Raw genomic sequence first — 12,520 nt, 5'->3', positions numbered from 1 at the left:
TTTTTTTTTTTTGTTTTAAGCTTTTTGTGAACAAACTCTGCAAATCCTTCTGCTGATCTTGCATTGTTTGTACTAATTTAGCTGAAACGTAGAACGCAGAAAAAGTAGAGATGCTTTGTAGGTGTTGGTGTTATATTGATTTGTAAAGGTGCCTTCCAAAACGGTAACCCTGCTTCATGTTCTGGCAATCACTACTTGTGATTTTTAAAACTTTTGTAAAACTCTCTGCAAACCCTTGTGCTCATTTTCCAATTTTGGAACCCGTGGCAAAAGTAAAATAATTTCTTGTATTTTGTGTTTTTTAATCTTTTTGTGAACACTTACTGCATTCAATTATACTGATCTTTCATTCATGACACGCTATTAAGCAGTAACTGCCGGAGAAGTTACACAAAAAAACCTATAAAGTGTAGGCGTTGGTGGTATAGTGGTGAGCATAGCTGCCTTCCAAGCAGTTGACCTGGGTTCGATTCCCGGCCAACGCATGAAATAGTTTTGTTTTTTTTGTTTTAAGCTTTTTGTGAACAAACTCTGCAAATCCTTCTGCTGATCTTGCATTGTTTGTACTAATTTAGCTGAAACGTAGAACGCAGAAAAAGTAGAGATGCTTTGTAGGTGTTGGTGTTATATTGATTTGTAAAGGTGCCTTCCAAAACGGTAACCCTGCTTCATGTTCTGGCAATCACTACTTGTGATTTTTAAAACTTTTGTAAAACTCTCTGCAAACCCTTGTGCTCATTTTCCAATTTTGGAACCCGTGGCAAAAGTAAAATAATTTCTTGTATTTTGTGTTTTTTAATCTTTTTGTGAACACTTACTGCATTCAATTATACTGATCTTTCATTCATGACACGCTATTAAGCAGTAACTGCCGGAGAAGTTACACAAAAAAAACTATAAAGTGTAGGCGTTGGTGGTATAGTGGTGAGCATAGCTGCCTTCCAAGCAGTTGACCCGGGTTCGATTCCCAGCCAACGCATGAAATAGGTATTTTTTTTTGTTTTAAGCTTTTTGTGAACAAACTCTGCAAATCCTTCTGCTGATCTTGCATTGTTTGTACTAATTTAGCTGAAACGTAGAACGCAGAAAAAGTAGAGATGCTTTGTAGGTGTTGGTGTTATATTGATTTGTAAAGGTGCCTTCCAAAACGGTAACCCTGCTTCATGTTCTGGCAATCACTACTTGTGATTTTTAAAACTTTTGTAAAACTCTCTGCAAACCCTTGTGCTCATTTTCCAATTTTGGAACCCGTGGCAAAAGTAAAATAATTTCTTGTATTTTGTGTTTTTTAATCTTTTTGTGAACACTTACTGCATTCAATTATACTGATCTTTCATTCATGACACGCTATTAAGCAGTAACTGCCGGAGAAGTTACACAAAAAAAACTATAAAGTGTAGGCGTTGGTGGTATAGTGGTGAGCATAGCTGCCTTCCAAGCAGTTGACCCGTGTTTGATTCCCGGCCAACGCATGAAATAGTTTTTTTTTTTTTGTTTTAAGCTTTTTGTGAACAAACTCTGCAAATCCTTCTGCTGATCTTGCATTGTTTGTACTAATTTAGCTGAAACGTAGAACGCAGAAAAAGTAGAGATGCTTTGTAGGTGTTGGTGTTATATTGATTTGTAAAGGTGCCTTCCAAAACGGTAACCCTGCTTCATGTTCTGGCAATCACTACTTGTGATTTTTAAAACTTTTGTAAAACTCTCTGCAAACCCTTGTGCTCATTTTCCAATTTTGGAACCCGTGGCAAAAGTAAAATAATTTCTTGTATTTTGTGTTTTTTAATCTTTTTGTGAACACTTACTGCATTCAATTATACTGATCTTTCATTCATGACACGCTATTAAGCAGTAACTGCCGGAGAAGTTACACAAAAAAACCTATAAAGTGTAGGCGTTGGTGGTATAGTGGTGAGCATAGCTGCCTTCCAAGCAGTTGACCCGTGTTTGATTCCCGGCCAACGCATGAAATAGTTTTTTTTTTTTTGTTTTAAGCTTTTTGTGAACAAACTCTGCAAATCCTTCTGCTGATCTTGCATTGTTTGTACTAATTTAGCTGAAACGTAGAACGCAGAAAAAGTAGAGATGCTTTGTAGGTGTTGGTGTTATATTGATTTGTAAAGGTGCCTTCCAAAACGGTAACCCTGCTTCATGTTCTGGCAATCACTACTTGTGATTTTTAAAACTTTTGTAAAACTCTCTGCAAACCCTTGTGCTCATTTTCCAATTTTGGAACCCGTGGCAAAAGTAAAATAATTTCTTGTATTTTGTGTTTTTTAATCTTTTTGTGAACACTTACTGCATTCAATTATACTGATCTTTCATTCATGACACGCTATTAAGCAGTAACTGCCGGAGAAGTTACACAAAAAAACCTATAAAGTGTAGGCGTTGGTGGTATAGTGGTGAGCATAGCTGCCTTCCAAGCAGTTGACCCGGGTTCGATTCCCGGCCAACGCATGAAATAGTTTTTTTTTTTTGTTTTAAGCTTTTTGTGAACAAACTCTGCAAATCCTTCTGCTGATCTTGCATTGTTTGTACTAATTTAGCTGAAACGTAGAACGCAGAAAAAGTAGAGATGCTTTGTAGGTGTTGGTGTTATATTGATTTGTAAAGGTGCCTTCCAAAACGGTAACCCTGCTTCATGTTCTGGCAATCACTACTTGTGATTTTTAAAACTTTTGTAAAACTCTCTGCAAACCCTTGTGCTCATTTTCCAATTTTGGAACCCGTGGCAAAAGTAAAATAATTTCTTGTATTTTGTGTTTTTTAATCTTTTTGTGAACACTTACTGCATTCAATTATACTGATCTTTCATTCATGACACGCTATTAAGCAGTAACTGCCGGAGAAGTTACACAAAAAAAACTATAAAGTGTAGGCGTTGGTGGTATAGTGGTGAGCATAGCTGCCTTCCAAGCAGTTGACCCGGGTTCGATTCCCGGCCAACGCATGAAATAGTTTTTTTTTTTTTGTTTTAAGCTTTTTGTGAACAAACTCTGCAAATCCTTCTGCTGATCTTGCATTGTTTGTACTAATTTAGCTGAAACGTAGAACGCAGAAAAAGTAGAGATGCTTTGTAGGTGTTATATTGATTTGTAAAGGTGCCTTCCAAAACGGTAACCCTGCTTCATGTTCTGGCAATCACTACTTGTGATTTTTAAAACTTTTGTAAAACTCTCTGCAAACCCTTGTGATCATTTTCCAATTTTGGAACCCGTGGCAAAAGTAAAATAATTTCTTGTATTTTGTGTTTTTTAATCTTTTTGTGAACACTTACTGCATTCAATTATACTGATCTTTCATTCATGACACGCTATTAAGCAGTAACTGCCGGAGAAGTTACACAAAAAAACCTATAAAGTGTAGGCGTTGGTGGTATAGTGGTGAGCATAGCTGCCTTCCAAGCAGTTGACCCGGGTTCGATTCCCGGCCAACGCATGAAATAGTTTGTTTTTTTTTGTTTTAAGCTTTTTGTGAACAAACTCTGCAAATCCTTCTGCTGATCTTGCATTGTTTGTACTAATTTAGCTGAAACGTAGAACGCAGAAAAAGTAGAGATGCTTTGTAGGTGTTGGTGTTATATTGATTTGTAAAGGTGCCTTCCAAAACGGTAACCCTGCTTCATGTTCTGGCAATCACTACTTGTGATTTTTAAAACTTTTGTAAAACTCTCTGCAAACCCTTGTGCTCATTTTCCAATTTTGGAACCCGTGGCAAAAGTAAAATAATTTCTTGTATTTTGTGTTTTTTAATCTTTTTGTGAACACTTACTGCATTCAATTATACTGATCTTTCATTCATGACACGCTATTAAGCAGTAACTGCCGGAGAAGTTACACAAAAAAAACTATAAAGTGTAGGCGTTGGTGGTATAGTGGTGAGCATAGCTGCCTTCCAAGCAGTTAACCCGGGTTCGATTCCCGCCAACGCATGAAATAGTTTTTTTTTTTTTGTTTTAAGCTTTTTGTGAACAAACTCTGCAAATCCTTCTGCTGATCTTGCATTGTTTGTACTAATTTAGCTGAAACGTAGAACGCAGAAAAAGTAGAGATGCTTTGTAGGTGTTATATTGATTTGTAAAGGTGCCTTCCAAAACGGTAACCCTGCTTCATGTTCTGGCAATCACTACTTGTGATTTTTAAAACTTTTGTAAAACTCTCTGCAAACCCTTGTGCTCATTTTCCAATTTTGGAACCCGTGGCAAAAGTAAAATAATTTCTTGTATTTTGTGTTTTTTAATCTTTTTGTGAACACTTACTGCATTCAATTATACTGATCTTTCATTCATGACACGCTATTAAGCAGTAACTGCCGGAGAAAATACACAAAAAAAACTATAAAGTGTAGGCGTTGGTGGTATAGTGGTGAGCATAGCTGCCTTCCAAGCAGTTGACCCGGGTTCGATTCCCGGCCAACGCATGAAATAGGTATTTTTTTTTTGTTTTTAGCTTTTTGTGAACAAACTCTGCAAATCCTTCTGCTGATCTTGCATTGTTTGTACTAATTTAGCTGAAACGTAGAACGCAGAAAAAGTAGAGATGCTTTGTAGGTGTTGGTGTTATATTGATTTGTAAAGGTGCCTTCCAAAACGGTAACCCTGCTTCATGTTCTGGCAATCACTACTTGTGATTTTTAAAACTTTTGTAAAACTCTCTGCAAACCCTTGTGCTCATTTTCCAATTTTGGAACCCGTGGCAAAAGTAAAATAATTTCTTGTATTTTGTGTTTTTTAATCTTTTTGTGAACACTTACTGCATTCAATTATACTGATCTTTCATTCATGACACGCTATTAAGCAGTAACTGCCGGAGAAGTTACACAAAAAAACCTATAAAGTGTAGGCGTTGGTGGTATAGTGGTGAGCATAGCTGCCTTCCAAGCAGTTGACCCGGGTTCGATTCCCGGCCAACGCATGAAATAGTTTTTTTTTTTTTGTTTTTAGCTTTTTGTGAACAAACTCTGCAAATCCTTCTGCTGATCTTGCATTGTTTGTACTAATTTAGCTGAAACGTAGAACGCAGAAAAAGTAGAGATGCTTTGTAGGTGTTGGTGTTATATTGATTTGTAAAGGTGCCTTCCAAAACGGTAACCCTGCTTCATGTTCTGGCAATCACTACTTGTGATTTTTAAAACTTTTGTAAAACTCTCTGCAAACCCTTGTGCTCATTTTCCAATTTTGGAACCCGTGGCAAAAGTAAAATAATTTCTTGTATTTTGTGTTTTTTAATCTTTTTGTGAACACTTACTGCATTCAATTATACTGATCTTTCATTCATGACACGCTATTAAGCAGTAACTGCCGGAGAAGTTACACAAAAAAACCTATAAAGTGTAGGCGTTGGTGGTATAGTGGTGAGCATAGCTGCCTTCCAAGCAGTTGACCCGTGTTTGATTCCCGGCCAACGCATGAAATAGTTTTTTTTTTTTTGTTTTAAGCTTTTTGTGAACAAACTCTGCAAATCCTTCTGCTGATCTTGCATTGTTTGTACTAATTTAGCTGAAACGTAGAACGCAGAAAAAGTAGAGATGCTTTGTAGGTGTTGGTGTTATATTGATTTGTAAAGGTGCCTTCCAAAACGGTAACCCTGCTTCATGTTCTGGCAATCACTACTTGTGATTTTTAAAACTTTTGTAAAACTCTCTGCAAACCCTTGTGCTCATTTTCCAATTTTGGAACCCGTGGCAAAAGTAAAATAATTTCTTGTATTTTGTGTTTTTTAATCTTTTTGTGAACACTTACTGCATTCAATTATACTGATCTTTCATTCATGACACGCTATTAAGCAGTAACTGCCGGAGAAAATACACAAAAAAAACTATAAAGTGTAGGCGTTGGTGGTATAGTGGTGAGCATAGCTGCCTTCCAAGCAGTTGACCCGGGTTCGATTCCCGGCAAACGCATGAAATAGGTATTTTTTTTTTGTTTTAAGCTTTTTGTGAACAAACTCTGCAAATCCTTCTGCTGATCTTGCATTGTTTGTACTAATTTAGCTGAAACGTAGAACGCAGAAAAAGTAGAGATGCTTTGTAGGTGTTGGTGTTATATTGATTTGTAAAGGTGCCTTCCAAAACGGTAACCCTGCTTCATGTTCTGGCAATCACTACTTGTGATTTTTAAAACTTTTGTAAAACTCTCTGCAAACCCTTGTGCTCATTTTCCAATTTTGGAACCCGTGGCAAAAGTAAAATAATTTCTTGTATTTTGTGTTTTTTAATCTTTTTGTGAACACTTACTGCATTCAATTATACTGATCTTTCATTCATGACACGCTATTAAGCAGTAACTGCCGGAGAAGTTACACAAAAAAAACTATAAAGTGTAGGCGTTGGTGGTATAGTGGTGAGCATAGCTGCCTTCCAAGCAGTTGACCCGGGTTCGATTCCCGGCCAACGCATGTAATAGTTTTTTTTTTTTTGTTTTAAGCTTTTTGTGAACAAACTCTGCAAATCCTTCTGCTGATCTTGCATTGTTTGTACTAATTTAGCTGAAACGTAGAACGCAGAAAAAGTAGAGATGCTTTGTAGGTGTTGGTGTTATATTGATTTGTAAAGGTGCCTTCCAAAACGGTAACCCTGCTTCATGTTCTGGCAATCACTACTTGTGATTTTTAAAACTTTTGTAAAACTCTCTGCAAACCCTTGTGCTCATTTTCCAATTTTGGAACCCGTGGCAAAAGTAAAATAATTTCTTGTATTTTGTGTTTTTTAATCTTTTTGTGAACACTTACTGCATTCAATTATACTGATCTTTCATTCATGACACGCTATTAAGCAGTAACTGCCGGAGAAGTTACACAAAAAAACCTATAAAGTGTAGGCGTTGGTGGTATAGTGGTGAGCATAGCTGCCTTCCAAGCAGTTGACCCGTGTTTGATTCCCGGCCAACGCATGAAATAGTTTTTTTTTTTTTGTTTTAAGCTTTTTGTGAACAAACTCTGCAAATCCTTCTGCTGATCTTGCATTGTTTGTACTAATTTAGCTGAAACGTAGAACGCAGAAAAAGTAGAGATGCTTTGTAGGTGTTGGTGTTATATTGATTTGTAAAGGTGCCTTCCAAAACGGTAACCCTGCTTCATGTTCTGGCAATCACTACTTGTGATTTTTAAAACTTTTGTAAAACTCTCTGCAAACCCTTGTGCTCATTTTCCAATTTTGGAACCCGTGGCAAAAGTAAAATAATTTCTTGTATTTTGTGTTTTTTAATCTTTTTGTGAACACTTACTGCATTCAATTATACTGATCTTTCATTCATGACACGCTATTAAGCAGTAACTGCCGGAGAAAATACACAAAAAAAACTATAAAGTGTAGGCGTTGGTGGTATAGTGGTGAGCATAGCTGCCTTCCAAGCAGTTGACCCGGGTTCGATTCCCGGCAAACGCATGAAATAGGTATTTTTTTTTTGTTTTAAGCTTTTTGTGAACAAACTCTGCAAATCCTTCTGCTGATCTTGCATTGTTTGTACTAATTTAGCTGAAACGTAGAACGCAGAAAAAGTAGAGATGCTTTGTAGGTGTTGGTGTTATATTGATTTGTAAAGGTGCCTTCCAAAACGGTAACCCTGCTTCATGTTCTGGCAATCACTACTTGTGATTTTTAAAACTTTTGTAAAACTCTCTGCAAACCCTTGTGCTCATTTTCCAATTTTGGAACCCGTGGCAAAAGTAAAATAATTTCTTGTATTTTGTGTTTTTTAATCTTTTTGTGAACACTTACTGCATTCAATTATACTGATCTTTCATTCATGACACGCTATTAAGCAGTAACTGCCGGAGAAGTTACACAAAAAAACCTATAAAGTGTAGGCATTGGTGGTATAGTGGTGAGCATAGCTGCCTTCCAAGCAGTTGACCCGGGTTCGATTCCCGGCCAACGCATGAAATAGGTATTTTTTTTTTGTTTTAAGCTTTTTGTGAACAAACTCTGCAAATCCTTCTGCTGATCTTGCATTGTTTGTACTAATTTAGCTGAAACGTAGAACGCAGAAAAAGTAGAGATGCTTTGTAGGTGTTGGTGTTATATTGATTTGTAAAGGTGCCTTCCAAAACGGTAACCCTGCTTCATGTTCTGGCAATCACTACTTGTGATTTTTAAAACTTTTGTAAAACTCTCTGCAAACCCTTGTGCTCATTTTCCAATTTTGGAACCCGTGGCAAAAGTAAAATAATTTCTTGTATTTTGTGTTTTTTAATCTTTTTGTGAACACTTACTGCATTCAATTATACTGATCTTTCATTCATGACACGCTATTAAGCAGTAACTGCCGGAGAAGTTACACAAAAAAACCTATAAAGTGTAGGCGTTGGTGGTATAGTGGTGAGCATAGCTGCCTTCCAAGCAGTTGACCCGGGTTCGATTCCCGGCCAACGCATGAAATAGGTATTTTTTTTTTGTTTTAAGCTTTTTGTGAACAAACTCTGCAAATCCTTCTGCTGATCTTGCATTGTTTGTACTAATTTAGCTGAAACGTAGAACGCAGAAAAAGTAGAGATGCTTTGTAGGTGTTGGTGTTATATTGATTTGTAAAGGTGCCTTCCAAAACGGTAACCCTGCTTCATGTTCTGGCAATCACTACTTGTGATTTTTAAAACTTTTGTAAAACTCTCTGCAAACCCTTGTGCTCATTTTCCAATTTTGGAACCAGTGGCAAAAGTAAAATAATTTCTTGTATTTTGTGTTTTTTAATCTTTTTGTGAACACTTACTGCATTCAATTATACTGATCTTTCATTCATGACATGCTATTAAGCAGTAACTGCCGGAGAAGTTACACAAAAAAACCTATAAAGTGTAGGCGTTGGTGGTATAGTGGTGAGCATAGCTGCCTTCCAAGCAGTTGACCCGGGTTCGATTCCCGGCCAACGCATGAAATAGTTTTTTTTTTTTTGTTTTAAGCTTTTTGTGAACAAACTCTGCAAATCCTTCTGCTGATCTTGCATTGTTTGTACTAATTTAGCTGAAACGTAGAACGCAGAAAAAGTAGAGATGCTTTGTAGGTGTTGGTGTTTTATTGATTTGTAAAGGTGCCTTCCAAAACGGTAACCCTGCTTCATGTTCTGGCAATCACTACTTGTGATTTTTAAAACTTTTGTAAAACTCTCTGCAAACCCTTGTGCTCATTTTCCAATTTTGGAACCCGTGGCAAAAGTAAAATAATTTCTTGTATTTTGTGTTTTTTAATCTTTTTGTGAACACTTACTGCATTCAATTATACTGATCTTTCATTCATGACACGCTATTAAGCAGTAACTGCCGGAGAAGTTACACAAAAAAAACTATAAAGTGTAGGCGTTGGTGGTATAGTGGTGAGCATAGCTGCCTTCCAAGCAGTTGACCCGGGTTCGATTCCCGGCCAACGCATGAAATAGGTTGTTTTTTTGTTTTAAGCTTTTTGTGAACAAACTCTGCAAATCCTTCTGCTGATCTTGCATTGTTTGTACTAATTTAGCTGAAACGTAGAACGCAGAAAAAGTAGAGATGCTTTGTAGGTGTTGGTGTTATATTGATTTGTAAAGGTGCCTTCCAAAACGGTAACCCTGCTTCATGTTCTGGCAATCACTACTTGTGATTTTTAAAACTTTTGTAAAACTCTCTGCAAACCCTTGTGCTCATTTTCCAATTTTGGAACCCGTGGCAAAAGTAAAATAATTTCTTGTATTTTGTGTTTTTTAATCTTTTTGTGAACACTTACTGCATTCAATTATACTGATCTTTCATTCATGACACGCTATTAAGCAGTAACTGCCGGAGAAGTTACACAAAAAAACCTATAAAGTGTAGGCATTGGTGGTATAGTGGTGAGCATAGCTGCCTTCCAAGCAGTTGACCCGGGTTCGATTCCCGGCCAACGCATGAAATAGGTTGTTTTTTTGTTTTAAGCTTTTTGTGAACAAACTCTGCAAATCCTTCTGCTGATCTTGCATTGTTTGTACTAATTTAGCTGAAACGTAGAACGCAGAAAAAGTAGAGATGCTTTGTAGGTGTTGGTGTTATATTGATTTGTAAAGGTGCCTTCCAAAACGGTAACCCTGCTTCATGTTCTGGCAATCACTACTTGTGATTTTTAAAACTTTTGTAAAACTCTCTGCAAACCCTTGTGCTCATTTTCCAATTTTGGAACCCGTGGCAAAAGTAAAATAATTTCTTGTATTTTGTGTTTTTTAATCTTTTTGTGAACACTTACTGCATTCAATTATACTGATCTTTCATTCATGACACGCTATTAAGCAGTAACTGCCGGAGAAGTTACACAAAAAAACCTATAAAGTGTAGGCATTGGTGGTATAGTGGTGAGCATAGCTGCCTTCCAAGCAGTTGACCCGGGTTCGATTCCCGGCCAACGCATGAAATAGGTATTTTTTTTTTGTTTTAAGCTTTTTGTGAACAAACTCTGCAAATCCTTCTGCTGATCTTGCATTGTTTGTACTAATTTAGCTGAAACGTAGAACGCAGAAAAAGTAGAGATGCTTTGTAGGTGTTGGTGTTATATTGATTTGTAAAGGTGCCTTCCAAAACGGTAACCCTGCTTCATGTTCTGGCAATCACTACTTGTGATTTTTAAAACTTTTGTAAAACTCTCTGCAAACCCTTGTGCTCATTTTCCAATTTTGGAACCCGTGGCAAAAGTAAAATAATTTCTTGTATTTTGTGTTTTTTAATCTTTTTGTGAACACTTACTGCATTCAATTATACTGATCTTTCATTCATGACACGCTATTAAGCAGTAACTGCCGGAGAAGTTACACAAAAAAAACTATAAAGTGTAGGCGTTGGTGGTATAGTGGTGAGCATAGCTGCCTTCCAAGCAGTTGACCCGGGTTCGATTCCCGGCCAACGCATGAAATAGTTTTTTTTTTTTTGTTTTAAGCTTTTTGTGAACAAACTCTGCAAATCCTTCTGCTGATCTTGCATTGTTTGTACTAATTTAGCTGAAACGTAGAACGCAGAAAAAGTAGAGATGCTTTGTAGGTGTTGGTGTTATATTGATTTGTAAAGGTGCCTTCCAAAACGGTAACCCTGCTTCATGTTCTGGCAATCACTACTTGTGATTTTTAAAACTTTTGTAAAACTCTCTGCAAACCCTTGTGCTCATTTTCCAATTTTGGAACCCGTGGCAAAAGTAAAATAATTTCTTGTATTTTGTGTTTTTTAATCTTTTTGTGAACACTTACTGCATTCAATTATACTGATCTTTCATTCATGACACGCTATTAAGCAGTAACTGCCGGAGAAGTTACACAAAAAAACCTATAAAGTGTAGGCATTGGTGGTATAGTGGTGAGCATAGCTGCCTTCCAAGCAGTTGACCCGGGTTCGATTCCCGGCCAACGCATGAAATAGGTATTTTTTTTTTGTTTTTAGCTTTTTGTGAACAAACTCTGCAAATCCTTCTGCTGATCTTGCATTGTTTGTACTAATTTAGCTGAAACGTAGAACGCAGAAAAAGTAGAGATGCTTTGTATGTGTTGGTGTTATATTGATTTGTAAAGGTGCCTTCCAAAACGGTAACCCTGCTTCATGTTCTGGCAATCACTACTTGTGATTTTTAAAACTTTTGTAAAACTCTCTGCAAACCCTTGTGCTCATTTTCCAATTTTGGAACCCGTGGCAAAAGTAAAATAATTTCTTGTATTTTGTGTTTTTTAATCTTTTTGTGAACACTTACTGCATTCAATTATACTGATCTTTCATTCATGACACGCTATTAAGCAGTAACTGCCGGAGAAGTTACACAAAAAAACCTATAAAGTGTAGGCATTGGTGGTATAGTGGTGAGCATAGCTGCCTTCCAAGCAGTTGACCCGGGTTCGATTCCCGGCCAACGCATGAAATAGGTATTTTTTTTTTGTTTTTAGCTTTTTGTGAACAAACTCTGCAAATCCTTCTGCTGATCTTGCATTGTTTGTACTAATTTAGCTGAAACGTAGAACGCAGAAAAAGTAGAGATGCTTTGTAGGTGTTGGTGTTATATTGATTTGTAAAGGTGCCTTCCAAAACGGTAACCCTGCTTCATGTTCTGGCAATCACTACTTGTGATTTTTAAAACTTTTGTAAAACTCTCTGCAAACCCTTGTGCTCATTTTCCAATTTTGGAACCCGTGGCAAAAGTAAAATAATTTCTTGTATTTTGTGTTTTTTAATCTTTTTGTGAACACTTACTGCATTCAATTATACTGATCTTTCATTCATGACACGCTATTAAGCAGTAACTGCCGGAGAAGTTACACAAAAAAACCTATAAAGTGTAGGCATTGGTGGTATAGTGGTGAGCATAGCTGCCTTCCAAGCAGTTGACCCGGGTTCGATTCCCGGCCAACGCATGAAATAGGTATTTTTTTTTTGTTTTTAGCTTTTTGTGAACAAACTCTGCAAATCCTTCTGCTGATCTTGCATTGTTTGTACTAATTTAGCTGAAACGTAGAACGCAGAAAAAGTAGAGATGCTTTGTAGGTGTTGGTGTTATATTGATTTGTAAAGGTGCCTTCCAAAACGGTAACCCTGCTTCATGTTCTGGCAAT

At 36.9% G+C, this 12,520-nt stretch overlaps 11 non-coding genes across 11 annotated transcripts; all 11 read left to right on the top strand.

The window, feature by feature from the left end:
• Window positions 1-413: 413 nt before the first annotated feature.
• On the top strand, window positions 414-485 carry TRNAG-UCC (transfer RNA glycine (anticodon UCC)). The gene has a single exon. It is a non-coding gene; the product is annotated as a tRNA-Gly (tRNA).
• A 1,903-nt stretch (window positions 486-2,388) lies between these two features.
• Window positions 2,389-2,460, top strand: TRNAG-UCC (transfer RNA glycine (anticodon UCC)). Its single transcript has one exon. It is a non-coding gene; the product is annotated as a tRNA-Gly (tRNA).
• A 421-nt stretch (window positions 2,461-2,881) lies between these two features.
• TRNAG-UCC (transfer RNA glycine (anticodon UCC)) lies at window positions 2,882-2,953 on the top strand. Its single transcript has one exon. It is a non-coding gene; the product is annotated as a tRNA-Gly (tRNA).
• A 416-nt stretch (window positions 2,954-3,369) lies between these two features.
• Window positions 3,370-3,441, top strand: TRNAG-UCC (transfer RNA glycine (anticodon UCC)). The gene has a single exon. It is a non-coding gene; the product is annotated as a tRNA-Gly (tRNA).
• Window positions 3,442-4,350: 909 nt separating this feature from the next.
• On the top strand, window positions 4,351-4,422 carry TRNAG-UCC (transfer RNA glycine (anticodon UCC)). Its single transcript has one exon. It is a non-coding gene; the product is annotated as a tRNA-Gly (tRNA).
• A 422-nt stretch (window positions 4,423-4,844) lies between these two features.
• Window positions 4,845-4,916, top strand: TRNAG-UCC (transfer RNA glycine (anticodon UCC)). Its single transcript has one exon. It is a non-coding gene; the product is annotated as a tRNA-Gly (tRNA).
• Window positions 4,917-6,326: 1,410 nt separating this feature from the next.
• Window positions 6,327-6,398, top strand: TRNAG-UCC (transfer RNA glycine (anticodon UCC)). Its single transcript has one exon. It is a non-coding gene; the product is annotated as a tRNA-Gly (tRNA).
• A 1,904-nt stretch (window positions 6,399-8,302) lies between these two features.
• On the top strand, window positions 8,303-8,374 carry TRNAG-UCC (transfer RNA glycine (anticodon UCC)). Its single transcript has one exon. It is a non-coding gene; the product is annotated as a tRNA-Gly (tRNA).
• A 422-nt stretch (window positions 8,375-8,796) lies between these two features.
• On the top strand, window positions 8,797-8,868 carry TRNAG-UCC (transfer RNA glycine (anticodon UCC)). Its single transcript has one exon. It is a non-coding gene; the product is annotated as a tRNA-Gly (tRNA).
• A 422-nt stretch (window positions 8,869-9,290) lies between these two features.
• On the top strand, window positions 9,291-9,362 carry TRNAG-UCC (transfer RNA glycine (anticodon UCC)). The gene has a single exon. It is a non-coding gene; the product is annotated as a tRNA-Gly (tRNA).
• Window positions 9,363-10,768: 1,406 nt separating this feature from the next.
• On the top strand, window positions 10,769-10,840 carry TRNAG-UCC (transfer RNA glycine (anticodon UCC)). Its single transcript has one exon. It is a non-coding gene; the product is annotated as a tRNA-Gly (tRNA).
• The last annotated feature ends 1,680 nt before the right edge of the window (window positions 10,841-12,520 follow it).

This window comes from Rhinoderma darwinii, chromosome 4 (genome assembly GCF_050947455.1).
Source record: "Rhinoderma darwinii isolate aRhiDar2 chromosome 4, aRhiDar2.hap1, whole genome shotgun sequence".
Classification (NCBI taxonomy): Eukaryota; Metazoa; Chordata; class Amphibia; order Anura; family Rhinodermatidae; genus Rhinoderma; species Rhinoderma darwinii.
Note: the sequence above shows the minus strand (reverse complement) of the source record. Positions and strands in the feature narration are given on the sequence as shown.